Genomic DNA, 14,373 nt, shown 5'->3' on the forward strand with positions numbered 1-14,373 from the left:
TGCCTGCCATCACACTCAGCTAATTTTTGTATTTTTAATAAAGACAGGGTTTTACCATGTTGGCCAAGCTAGTCTTGAACTCCTAACCTCAGGCAATCCACTGGCCTCGGCCTCCCAAACTGCTGGGATTACAGGCTTGAGCCACCGCGCCTGGCCCATATGCTTTTAAACAAGTAAATATGTAGAGTGCAATACAGTAGTTCTGTGAAAGGATTGTACACTAAGTGCACTGAGAATAAGGAAAATAGTGCTTGTAATCCCATGACCACCCACTAATTCAGTAATTCACCGGACGTAATCACATGACTCAGCATATTCTCAGTTAAGATTTATTATATCTATTGACCATTTTTTGTTTGGGTTAAAGAACATGTTTTAAAAATAAAAACAAAAAAGATTCATTATAGCACAGGATACAATGCAAGGAAAGCAGAAAAAAATATATATATATACAGGTGAATGTGGCTGTTACTATAGGACTGAATGAAGGAGGATGAACACAGAAATGAAGACAAAGACAAAACGATTTGTTTAAAAGAAGGCGGCTCCTACCTTCTAGAGAACAAGGGCCCTGAGCTTCTACAGCCCTTCATATTTATTAGGTAGAGTGAACAGGGAGGAAGGGGTAACTGTCGGTCAGCTACTGGATTTATCACAGGCTCACATGATTGCTTTCTTTGTTCAACAGGCTCCAGATGTTCCTATAGATAACCTTAAGGAACACGGTGCCTGGGACATGATTGCCCTCAGCATTCCTTCTAGTGGCAGATGCACTTGTCAGTTTGCCAGCATCCTGCTTTCATGAGAACAGTTTGCTGTTTGCTCATATAGCCTCCAGTGGTATATTGAGTTGGTCACGTCCCTCATTCCTTTGGCCTCCAACATCTCCCCTTTTTTGTTTTTTCATTAATTGAATAAAGGCAATTCCAGACTGTGCAGCTTTCAATTGCCAGTTGGTGGTCCAGCTGATTTTACAGACTATGAACAGAAAACAGAGACAAAATAACATTATTCCTATAATTATAAAAGAGACATTGAGGTGCTGTTTAAAGTAGGTCCAAGGGTTAAGCTTCTCTAAACCTTGCTGGAATTAGGTCCAAGCTTCTAAAGAGGGCTGTTACTCTTAAGTTTGCCTATTCAAATCAAGAATTTTACTCTGTAAATCATTAATATCAAAAGTAACATTGGATGTAAAAGCCCCTGCAAATGGGTTTTTACAAGTCTCCATGGATATTCACTTTGATTATATTACACAAATTAGTTACACAAATATGAGTATGGTTAAAATGACAATGCAATTGCTGCTACAACAGCAAACATTGTATTTGTTCTCCTAGCCACAGGACAGTAGTCTTTAACATTGCCACCTCTGTTTGTATTTTGGTGTTAATTTTATTTTGAAGCATCCGTGCCTGGTTGGCCATACGCGTCCAATTTTTCACATATTGAGCTGTTTGAATAGAGCTGTGCAGTGCTACTGAGGACACTACAACAGAGGTTAGTAGTGTAACTAGGGAGACTGTAGCAAAAATTACCATGCCTAAGGCTCTACAAGCACAATGAGTGAGCTGAGTAAGAAGGAGTTGTACAAAATGTAAAGCCAGGATAGCCACCCAAGTCTCAAACAAATTGACAGGAATCCATAATCTGGGAATGTGACCCGGAATTATTAAGGTGGATATGTTGTGTGTTTGTATCGTGCTATGATTTATGCAGTGATACAGTTGACAGGAGTCACAAGTCAATTGGGTGACATTTACCTGGAGTTGGTCCTTTTTAGCCGCCAGAAAGATACAGGGATTAAAAACACAAATTGTAAACTGAGTGGTAATATTTCTTACAAAGGTAACATTAAAACTGTGTTGAGTCCTATTACTATTATTGGATAGTGTCCTGACCCAGATGCTGCCATTCATAAATGGGAGTGCTAACTTCCATGTCGACTGCTGAATTGGGCCCCTCTTTCCTTGATGATGCCACTGAGGCAAAGGCGGACTAAAGCCTGTTCCATGCTAAGCAAGTTGCGTGGCAGATTAGGATTGAATCCCAATGCGATATAGGGAAGAAATGTTAAATGTTCACCACCAGTGGCAGCGAAGTTTGTGCCATGAGGTCTGATTCTCATCTGTCCCATCCAAATGACCACAAGGACCCCAGTCAATAATGTCTCCCATTAACATAGACTTGTCTAGCTAAGGGGCCAAGACACTGGATCCAAGGAGCGGGGTGAGAATATTGAAGGGAGCCCATTCTGTATAGTCAATACAATTTGGATGATAGGGCCGGGAGAGATTAGTAAATCCACCAGTAATATTAATAGAGCTAAGGCCTAATAGGTACATAATTTTTCCATGGTGACTCAACCATGCCTGGGATTGGACTGCAAGGCAACTGCCATTGAGCGATGTATCCTTGGTGATGCATAAAGGGAGTCCCTCCAATGGGGCAGTGTAATTGATACTATTGTTCTGAGAGTCTAATTGTTCTGTGTCAGGGGGAGTTAGGGGTCCTGGGGTCCATGCTCCCTGATCACGATATACCTCAGGAGGAGTGTCACTCCAGAGTACAGGTCGCACTACTCAGGGGTTAGGAACATATGCCCAACATGTTTTTGCTTCTACACAGGGGAAACATACCACACAGGACACTACAGCTAGCATGGCCAAGAACATTGATTCGGGGGTTTTTGCCTGACCCTGGCACTCCAGCATTTTCTCAGCTTCCTGCGTGGTTTTCTTGATCTGTCCCCATGTTATGAGCGTGGATGTCAATATGACTCCAGTTGGCCCTCGTTCCATCTTCGCATTCAGATTCAACTGGCCCATGGCTTGTACTGGGGGAACCGGGCCCATGGTTGCGATCCATGGATCCCTCCAGTCTCCCGTTCCATGGTTGCACATACCTGGAGGGCACCTACACAGTTTGTCCATCTCCTGTAAAAACATAAGCATACCCTCATCCCCACATCAGCAAATCCACTGGGCCTTTCCATTGTCCTTCTTCCGGGGATTTCCATAACGCCTTTGGATAAACTTGCCTCTTTCCCTCTAACACTTGCCAATGTCGTTCTGCCGGAGTCTTACCATCCATACCAGGCATCAAAAAATTTAAAGTAAACAAGGCTAAATGTAATTTTGTTTAAGGTGGTAGCTGGTCTCCTATTCCCCCTTTTTTTCTCAACATACGCTGTAGTGTTTGATGTGCCAGCTCTATAATGCCTTGTCCTTGGGGATTGTAAGGAATTCCTCTTTTATGAGTGATTACCCATAACTGTAAAAAATTTTGAAAAGCACGACTAACATAAGCAGGTCCATTGTCAGTTTTTAATTATTTAGAGACCCCCATATGGGCGAATGACGACAAACAATGCCATTAGACATGGCCAGCAGTTTCCCCTGTTTGACATGTGGCATGTAACATATTGGAGTAGGTGTCTATAGTCATATGAACATAGCTAATTTTGCCAAAGGCTGCTGTATGTGCAACATTCATCTGCCAGATTCCATTTGGAGCCAAGCCTCGTGGGTCGCATCCTTCCACGGGTGCAACACCAGGGACTTGCTGACAGGAGGGGCAGGCTTGCACAATAGCTTGAGCTTGGCTGCAAGGCAGATGAAACATATGAGTAAGGGCAGAGGTGTTTTGATGCAGTAATGCGTGGGAAGCTTGAGCTTGTTGAAATACAGAACCAATTAATTTATCTGCTTTATCATTATCTTGAGATAGTGGTCCAGGAAGTTGCGTGTGAGAGCGAATGGGAGCAGCACGAGAGAGAATAGCTTGTTGAAGTCTTAGAAACAAATTAAGCAGCTCTGGTTCTAGGGTGCCCTTAATAGTGGCAGTCTCAATGCAACTAGCTGCATTTACAACATAGGCTGAATCACAAACAATATTAATAGGAGATAAAGCTGTGAGCTCTAAAACCCGAATAACTGCCATTAACTCTGAGCATTGAGCTGAAACTCCAGAGATCTTTATTGTTTGAGTATGCTTAGTTGCATAAATAGCTGTACGGCCTTTGCAAGAGCCATCGGTAAAATATGTCTTTCCACCTGGAATGGGCTTGTGGTGAGTAATTACAGGGAGGATAAAAGGGTGAACTTTATAAAATTGCAAAATTTTGTCTGATGGATAATGGTTATCTATTATTCCCACAAAATCTGCAAAAGCAATTTGCCATGCAGTCGACATTTCCCATGCTGCGGCCTGTTGTTGGGAATCCAAGGGAACAATAATTTTATCAGGATCGTATCCCATAAGCATTTTTTATCTATGCCTACCTATTGTTATAAGTTGAGTAATTAAAGAAAGATAAACTTGCAAAGATTTCACTGTCTGATTGGATAAAAAAAAAAAAAGCCATTATATTACCATTACAGATTTGTCTATGAATTGACCTAAAAATCCTGATGGAGAATGGGGGGTAGGAAGAATAAACAAAAGCAAAGGCTTTTGCGGCTGTAGCCAGGAGGCATGTTATTGCTGAAGGATCTGTTCTACAAGCTGTCACTCAGCTTCTGCCTCCTTAGTAAGTTGCCGAGGAGAATCTAATGAAGAATCTCTTTGGAGGGTTTGATAAAGGTGCGTGAGTTGGTAGATGGCAGTACCTAGAGTCGGGCACAGCCAATTGATATCCCCTAATAATTGTTGGAAGTCATTCAGAGTTTTTACTCTGTCCTACAGAGTTACTTTCTGAGGCCGAACACTTCTTCCAGTAAAAATAGTACCTAAGTACTGGTATGGGGAGGTTGTTTGCACCTTTTCAGGAGCTATTTTGAGATTCCATGCAGTCAAGGCTCGTTTTATTTCTCTGAATAACTGATGTAACATTTGATCTGTAGGAGCAGCCAAAAGAATATCATCCATATAATGAATGATGTAGGCATTGGGAAATATATTGCAAGGCTCCTTTAAATCTTTTCCTACAAAATGCTGACATAACATAGGACTGTTGAGTATGCCTTGGGCTAAAACTTTCCACTGATAGCGAGAGACAGGCACTCTTTGATTAATAGAAGGCACAGAGAAGGCAAATTGAGGCTTATCCTTTTTGTGTAATGGTATAGTTAAAAAAAAAAAAAAAAAATCTTTAAGACCTATTACTACAAGAGGCCAATCTCTTGGAATGGCTGCTGGGGATGGCAGACCTTGCTGTAATGCACCCATTGGTTTAATCTGTGCATTAATAGCTCTCAAATCATGTAGCAGTCGCCATTTTCCTGACATTTTTGGATCACAAATACTGGTGAATTCCAGGAGCTATTTTGTATGTTCTGCTTCCAATTGCTCTCTCACTAGCTGATGGAGTTGCATCAGTTTCTCCTGTGGTAGGGGCCATTGATCCACCCACACAGGTTTGTCAGTCAGCCACTCTAGCGGCAAAGCAGTGGGTGGAGGAGAAATATCAACGACCCCCGCCAAAAATCCTGATGACCTAGCCCTTTTCTGTTTTGTCCAGTTATTGATATTGGATCAGGGTTTCCCTGCAGGGGCTTTCCTAAGCCTTTTCCACTCTGAATCCCATTTTCTTTAACATTTTAAATCCTGGATTATCAATAGTTTCATTTTTAAGTCTCATATCCCATGCTGTCCGTAAATCTCAGCCCCATAGATTAACAGCTATATTTGCAACATAAGGTTGAAAAGTACATGACTGTCCATGTGGTCTGAGACAGGATAAAATCTCAGCACTCCATTGAACACTTTGAGCTTTCCTAGTCCCACTAGGGATGTAGAAGTTAATTGCAGGGGTCAAGATGGTGGGCCAATAGTGTTTGGATATTACTGACACATCAGCTCCCATATCCATAAGTTCATAGAACTTCTTTCCTTTAATTTGCACTGTACAGTTGGCTCGATTAAATGCTATGGCTTGTGATAGATAAATTTACCACCTAGTTGTACTTCCAAATCCTTGATTCCCTCGTTTTTCCTTTCATGGGGGAAGGGTGCAACTTGCAGGGAATAAGCAACAGTTGAGCAGTATATTCTCCCAGTTCAAAAACCCAAAGATCTTGTGACATTACTACTACTTGAATTTCTCCTTCATAATCAGAGCCAACAACTCCAGGGACCATGGTAATGCCCTGTAAGTTAAGACGGCTTTTGCCCAAGATTAATCCCATATATCCTGTTGGCAAAGGTCCCCAAATACCAGTGGGAATCTTTGTGGGTTTGTCTCTTCCAACAAACGTAACCTGTTCTCTGACTAGGAGATCTAATCCTGTGCTTCTGGGTGTTCCTGGGGAGAGGGAATCAATGTTCTTCTGGGAACCCATCCCTGAAATGGGGTTGTGGCCTGGATGGGCAATGCCCTCATTGTTTGAGCGGCCCGGATCCAGGCCCCCTTCTCGTTTCCTGACAGGGGGGCACTATTCTGATGAAATTTTGAGTGGCATTGATTAACCCAACGATTTCCTTTATTACAATGAGTGAAAAGTCCTGGCGTTTTTTCTGTCGGGGGGAACTGCATTATAAGATCCTCTCTGCCCAGAGGTCTGACGGCATTCTTTTTTGAAATGTCCAATTTTTCCACAATTATAACATTTTCCTACTTTAGGGCTTGACCCTTGGCCCTTTCTAGATTTGTTTACTACTAAATTAGCCATTGCTTGAGCCAACATTGTAGAACAATGGAGTTCAGTTCCCACATCCTGACAGGCTTTGAGAAAATTTCCTAAGATCTTTGTACACCTCACAGGTGCCAGAGCACATTTACAATCTGCATTTGCATTTTCAAAAGCTAGAGTCAAAGTAAGCATTTCTGCAGCAGCGGTATGAGGAATCTGATGCCTCACTGCCTCTTGTAATCGTACAACAAAATGTGCATAGGACTCCTGCGACCCTTGCATAACTTGTAGAAAAGATTGTACTGGGACTCCTTGCTCTGTAATGGTGTCCCAGGCGCATTTAGCGACCAAGGCAGACTGCTCGTAAGCAGCGCCTGGGAGTGTCAATTATTGCAGCAGATCTGAATAAGGGCCATTACCCAGTTGCATATCCTCTGTAATGTCCCCGTGTCCAGCAGCACGATTCTGTCTAGCCTTGTCTGCACACAGTTCTAGCCAGTTTAAATTCCATGTCAGATATGCACTAGCAGACAAGTGTGAGCCAAATGCTTTATATCAAAGGGTAGAAGGCACATAGCACCGAGTACAGATTCTAGCAATCCTAAAGTAAATGGGCTCTGTATTCCATTATTAACTACACTAGCTTTTAATTCCTTCAACAACTTAAACTCTACCGGGGTGTGTTCGTAAGTAAACTGCTGTGGATTATTCGGATCGGGCCTTACGGAAATAGGAAAAGTGCAACGTCCTAGGGGCTCTCCAGCTATGGCAGCAGCACAAAGAATTCTTTGTATTGGGGTCTCTTTCTGCTACTGAAGGAGGCGGTACAGATGTTTCTGCTGTTGGGGGGACGGTACAGGCCAATTTTCATCCTTTCCTGTTTATCATTTTCTTTTTTTTTTTTTTTTTTTTTTTAAACAGAGTCTCGCTCTGTCGCCCAGGCTGGAGTGCAGTGGCATGATCTCAGCTCACTGCAAGCTCCACCTCCGGGGTTCACGCCATTCTCCTGCCTCAGCCTCCCAAGTAGCTGGGACTACAGGCGCCCACCACCACGCCCAGCTAATTTCCTTGCATTTTTAGTAGAGACGGGGATTCACTGTGTTAGCCAGGATGGTCTCAATCTCCTGACCTCATGATCCACCCGTCTCGGCCTCCCAAAGTGCTAGGATTACAGGTGTGAGCCACCGTGCCTGGCCTCCTGTTTATCATTTTCAATGCATGCTGTGGGTGGGACAAAAGATTCCTTCAATTTTTGAGATTCAGAACATGGCTCCTGTGGTCCAGCAGAATAAGAAGGGGCCAATGGCAGAAGGACAGTACAGACTAAACCCCAAACAGAAAACAGAGGAATCAACTTTAAGACCTTTTTGATGAGCCCGTTTTAATCCTTCTCCTACTGTGTCCCAATTTTCCACATTGAGGGTGCCTGTCTGTGGAAACCATGGGTTATGCGTAATAAACTCCTGAAGAAGCTTAGTTAGTGTTTGGGAGCTAACCTAAGCATTAAGCAACTGCACATAATGTTGCTCCTCCATAGACAAATTCTGCCCCATGTTACCCTGATTCAGAAACTTCCCGGTCCCAGTACCTCCTCAGGGCACTGACTTTATATCCTCCGCTGGCTAACTCGTCCTGGGGTTCCTCCTTCATCTGATCAGTTTCACTTTCTCTGCTCCAGCAGACCTTCTTCATTCAAGTCTGTTTTGGATGCCGCTTGTGACTGTTACTGTAGGACTGAATGAAGGAGGACAAATGCAGAAATGAAGACAAAGACAAAAGAATTTGTTTAAAAGAAGGGGTCAGGCGGCTCCTTGCTGCTAGAGAACAAGGGCCCTGAGCTTCTACAGCCCTTTGTATTTATTAGGTGGAGTGAACAGGGAGGAAGGGGTAACTGTTGGTCAGCTACTTGATTTATCACAGGCTCACGATTGCTTTCTTTGTTCAACAGACTCCAGATGTTCCTATAGATAACCTTAAGGAACACGGTGCCTGGGACATGATTGCCCTCAGCATTCCTTCTAGTGACAAATGCAGTTGTCAGTTTGCCAACATCCTGCTTTCATGAGAACAGTTTGCTGTTTGCTCATATAGCCTTCAGTGGTATATTGAGTTGGTCACATCCCTCATTCCTTTGGCCTCCAACAGGTGAAGGCTAAAGAAGGCTTTCTTATCCAACGTCTTCACTGAGGATAGAAAAGCCTTTTCTCTCCAATTGTGAACTGCACGCATGTGTGTAAGCTGTGCTTGCATAGCAAAGTCCACTTGGGCATTAGAGTCAAAGTTGTTAAGGGGAGCTAGTCATAGCTACCATGTGGCCAGCCATGTGGAACCAGACACCAGGTGCACATCATGAATCATCATATTTACTTTAAATATGCTGACAACCTAGTTCATAGTTACTCACTACTTGAGATATATAGAATAACATTATTACCCAGTGAGTATGTGAACATTCTGATATTTTAGTAACGGTCATCACCATGGCACTTATCTACAGGGATAAATTAAAACTAAAACAGGGTTGCTGCATTAATTTTTCCCTGGCAATTGTCTGATTCTGAAATGGTGGCAGGTTTTGAGCCAAAACTTGAATGAGTAAGAACTTGCCATATAGCCAAGAAGAGCACTCTAGCAAAAAGAAATAAATACAAGGAAGCATAATAGTTAAAGGTTTTTAAGGAACTACAAATAATTCAGTGTGATGAAGTATGGAGGTGAGGTCATGTGAGGGAGAGGGATTTGGAGAGAAAAGTGGCTGTGTTCTGATCACCTCCTGTGCACCTGTTGAAAGACAATAAATTCTCCTGCCCTAAATAGTAAGAAGGCTGGACACATGACACTCAACATGGATAAATGAGAGTGGCAGAAATTTATTAGTCGTATATACTCACAGCCTGGAAAAAAGAGGGCACTGCACACCGTGCAAGGCCACAGAAGGTTTGCACTCAGGAGCAGAATGAACCAGTAGGGGCTGTGAGAGGTAGGCTTTGTAGTCATCAGAGGTTTGGGTGACTCCTGGTTCCCTCCAGAGAATGTAGTTGGCTTGCTTTAACAGTTTTAGGGACTGGCAGTGAGACGAAACCCATTAGGTTGAGGCCTGAGTGAGATGCAGCTGGTCTGTCAGATAAGGGAACTGGACAAGTAGGGAACCTTTCCTGCTTGTGGGAGTCATAGCTATCAAGACAGGGGAACTTGTGGATAAGCATTTTTGAGGAGCCCTGTGAGGGTCAAAAATCTCAAGGCAGCAGTTGAAATTTTAGGTCTTACAATACCTGAAATTGGTCTGGAGTTATGGCAGAACAAAAAGGAAAAGAGCAGGTCATAAGGGGGTGAGTATACAAGGCAAACACTTGGATTTTATTTTTCAGTGGGCAATAGAAAACCATGGACCAATTGTGAGCAAAGAATATTATTCCAGTTCTCTCCTGAGAAAAAAGTCTCTGTCCCATTCCAGGAAGTGCAGCAATCAATCAATAAGAGGGGAAATAAAGGAAAAAAGTCTTTAGAGTTTTCTTGTTTATGATCTGGTCCTTGATTGGTTTATTTTTCAGCAAGTCACTTCTTTTCTAACTTGGGAGAGGGAAAGTTTGGGACTGTATATATTTGTTTAACTCTGACCACTCCACACTAGTCATCTCCACTTGAATGTTCAATACACAACTTGAAGTAAATGCTGAAACAGATTCTAGATCCCCACCACACACATATACACTCCACTCTCAAAATGCTCTTTCTGAAGTCATTCCTGTCTCAGTAAATGCAAACTGTGTTGTTACAGCAAAAGAAACTGGAGATATATATGACTTTTCTATTTATTTCACACCAATTTAATCACAAACCCTTTAAAACATACCCAGAATTCAACCACTCCTGATACTTCTACAAACACTACCCATAATGGTTTATGGGTCATCCAAATATTATAATAGCCTTTCAATCAATCTTCTCCAGGAAGGAGGAAGACAGAAAGAGAGAGCAACAAAGATTTTTGCAGAATAGAAGACTGTTGTTAAATAATTATCACATTGGCCGGGTATGGTAGCTCACGCCCGTAATCCAGTACTTTGGGAGGTCAAGGTGGGAGGATCAACTCAGGTCAGGAGTTCGAGACCAGCCTGGCCAAAATAGTGAAACCCCGTCTCTACTAAAAATACAAAAATTAGCCGGGCATGGTGGTGGGCGCCTGTAATCCCAGCTACTTGGGAGGCTGAGGCAGGAGAATCGCTTGAACCTGGGAGGCAGAGGTTTCGGTGAGCCGAGGTGGTGCCACTGCACTCCAGCCTGGGCTACAGAGTGAGACTCTGTCTCAATAATAATAATAATAATAATAATAATAATAATAATAATTCTCACATTGAAGATGATTGCAGAATTCAAAAATAAATGAGAAATTCGGCATATTTTTATTGAACTCCTACTATTTGTCAGACGTTATTCTATGGATAGGGAAAGAAAGACTATGTAAAAGGCCCAATTTCTATGCACCAGAAGCCGCTATATTTGCTAACCAAGAGAAACCAAGACTTACCACAAATGAGCCAGGAGAGCCATTATTCCCAGTATCTGGAGTTTAGGAAAATTAAGGAAATGTCTTATATGTAGACTGTTGACATTATCTTCAAATGAAGTACTTGACTTCACAGAGATTCACTGACAGGCTTGAAAGAAGCCACCCAAAATAGAACTTTATATGCCATGATGGGGCCAAGAGCGCTACGTAACATTATAAATTCTATAAATATCTTCTCCATAGTATGATGCTAATGCATTACATTTTCGTGTTGATTCATCTATTAAATGTAAAAATTGTTAATAATAAACATTTTTGCATTTCTATTTCGTGTTCCTTCACTTCTTAATATATGGGAACCTCAAAAACTGGTAATGGCTCTAGTCCGCTCGGCACTCCTGAGAAACCCCAAGGAAAGTATTTTCTTTCCTTTCTAAACAGAATCATACCACGAAAAGTGCTCTGATATCACATTATCACAATCAGAGAAAGTACCAGAACAGCATGGGGAGGGGGTAATTGTCTCCAGTGTCTGCAGATATCCATGCAGGATGGCGAGAAAGACCACGGTGCAGATGTTGCCTTGTGGTAAAACTGCCTTCCAGGTGCAGTTTTCTTAACAACTATCTGGGCAGACCCTGCAAGAACCTAGTCTGTAAATGGTGAATGTGGATGAGCATCACAGGGAAGAAACCTTGAGTAAGGTTATTTTAACATATCCTTCGATGCAGACAATATGCAGAATTTTAGCATCTTTTAGATGCCATAAACTCCACTTCTGCCTTGGGAGTCAGAACAAACGACTTTTCTCTCCAAGGAGTAGTCATATTACCACAAGACTAAAATAATTGTCGATCCCAACCGTTTATAAATCCCGATTCTGTGGCCCCAAATATCCTACGTAATCTAAAGTTTTCATTTTCTCATTGGCGAAAACACGGGCGCTGCAGATGCCAACACGGGGGGTTGGGGGCGGTGTGAGGGGGAAGCTCGTTTTATTTTCTAAGTATTGCAGCAAGAAAACAGCCACGAGGGACCACGTGGCCTAATGGATAAGGCGTCTGACTTCGGATCAGAAGATTGAGGGTTCGAATCCCTTCGTGGTTAAGCGGGTTTCGTTTTGGGGCCTGAAAATTTTATTACCCATTTCATTCCAAGAAAAAAATAAAAAATCATCCACTCTCTGGGCTTTCTGAATCCTTTTTTTTCTTCCTTCTATCTCCTCTCCTTTAAAGGGAAGAAGGAGACATTCTCAAAGGCCTTAGGAGAACAAGTGACAGAGTGAAGAAAGACTGGAAAGTCAAAACTGAAATACAGCCATCTAGTATTTTGGAGCTGTCAGGTTCTCCCCAAGTTTGGATTTTAAGCACCTGCATTTCGGTTTTGTAGGCTTAGATTCAATTCAAGGAATTGAATTCAGATCTATAAGCCAAGCTGTCTCAAACTGTAGCATCTCAGACTAATGCTAGGGCCCAATGGCTAGCACAGTAGGAAACTTGTTGCTTCTTCTGATTTAGCACTAGGCCAAAACCTCTTCACATTTCTTTTTTAGTCTACATCCGCATGTACTAAGGAGTTTTGGCAGCTGCTGAAGCCTATGTCACTAGTTCTTATTCTCCATTTTAACTTTTTTGTTGTGGGTGTGTTGCCATCAAAAGGATGAGAATACCTAATATTGAATTTTATATTGCAAAGCAAAAATATAAAGGTAATTAAAATAGCCCAACTGGTTACATTGTGTGTGTGCAAACAGGAAAAGACAGGGAACACAGCTGTGCAAAATAAATAAAAACACATTTTGTATTCCTAAATAACATTTTGTGTGCCTGAATTTAATAATAATTTAGGATTAAGGAAAAGTAATTTCCAATTGCTGACATCATGATGAAACATAAGACATTTGACTCCATCCAGATGAGATCATTGATTCAAATCACATGGAGTCCATAAGTGTGTTTCTAGATCAAAGCAAAGAATATTAAAACTAGTAATAATTACCTCTCCCTGTCCCCAGCTTCTTCCTTAGCTCTGTTTGATTCTGGTTTCCTCTAGTCATCTGTAGATTCCAAATTGTATAAAAAACGTGGGGATTGAGCATTGGTTTCCAGACTTTGAAATTTATTGGATTAGAAAGTGTCAATGTCCTAATGTCACACAAAACCATGTTCTGCCTTGTTAATGGTAAAACCCACCATTTGCACTGAGCATCCTTTTATAAACTAGAAAAAGGATATAACCTCAAAAGAAGAGTAACCTTTTAAAATGAATACAGTGATACTTGAAAATTACATAGCCCACCTTTTTTCTTGATTCTAAGAACAGGAAAAAGCTTCCTCCTCTCTCTCTGACCAGTATGTAATCCTGTGTACCAGAGGATGAACAAGACTTTTTCCAGGGGTCCCACAGCCTCCCTCAAGCATTTAATGAAAGTGGAAATTCTGATGCTAGAATATAAAAATTTGCCTGTCATAACCCTTTCTCTCTTCTTTTTCTTTCTTTTTTTGCTGCACTGATAGCAAAGAATACCAAAAGGAGGAGAGAGACTTTCCAGACTGGGAAGTGCCAAAAGGGAGAAAACTGAAAGAGATAGGGAAATCTGTGGACATCCTGAGTCTTAAATGGTCACCAGAATTTAGGAGCTTGTCAAATCCACCAAATAAAAATATATGCACCCTTTGATGAATGTGTAAGCCTTTCTGCTTTGAGAGTGGGATTCAGAAAAAAAAAATAACGTGAAAAACATCTTTTGGAGCTGGATTAAAAAAAAGCAACTGGAAGAAATAAATCAAGAAGAAAGATTCCTAGATGTGTATCACAAACACTGGGAGTTGGGTCCAGTTGCACAGGGGATTAAGAGATTCATGAATTTAATAGAGTAGCCCCCCTTATTTACAGGAGTTATGTTCCATGACCCCAGTGGATGCCTGAAACCCTGGATAGTGCTGAACTCTATATACACCATGTTTTTTCCTATACATACACACATATGATAAAGTTTAATTTATAAATTAGGCATTTTAAGAGATTAACAATAAGAACTAATAAAACAATTATAACAATCTACATACAGTAATAAAAGTTATATGAATGTGATCTCTCTGTCTCTCAAAATACTTTATTGCACATTACTCACCTATTTTCAGACCTCAGTTGACTATGGGTAACTGAAACTACAGAAAGTGAAACCTCGGATAGAAGGGGGACTACTATAAATGTTTATGGAGCACCTACCCTGTGCCTGCTTCTCTCCCCAGCCACCGTGCTAGGCACTGGGATTCTAGAATATAGAATCTA

At 41.6% G+C, this 14,373-nt stretch overlaps 1 long non-coding RNA gene and 1 other non-coding gene across 3 annotated transcripts; one reads left to right on the plus strand and one right to left on the minus strand.

The window, feature by feature from the left end:
- Window positions 1-317: 317 nt before the first annotated feature.
- On the minus strand, window positions 318-14,350 carry LOC129060169 (uncharacterized). Of its 2 annotated transcripts, none has more exons than XR_008526652.2 (3): window positions 14,311-14,350; window positions 8,175-8,303; window positions 318-978 (listed from the first exon to the last, which is right to left on the minus strand). It is a non-coding gene; the product is annotated as an uncharacterized LOC129060169 (long non-coding RNA). The 2 variants fall into 2 exon arrangements; XR_008526651.2 differs by having other exon boundaries at window positions 324-978; window positions 14,213-14,327.
- Window positions 12,114-12,186, plus strand: TRNAR-UCG (transfer RNA arginine (anticodon UCG)). Its single transcript has one exon. It is a non-coding gene; the product is annotated as a tRNA-Arg (tRNA).
- Window positions 14,351-14,373: the final 23 nt, after the last annotated feature.

Source organism: Pongo abelii, chromosome 5 (genome assembly GCF_028885655.2).
Source record: "Pongo abelii isolate AG06213 chromosome 5, NHGRI_mPonAbe1-v2.0_pri, whole genome shotgun sequence".
Taxonomy (NCBI): Eukaryota; Metazoa; Chordata; class Mammalia; order Primates; family Hominidae; genus Pongo; species Pongo abelii.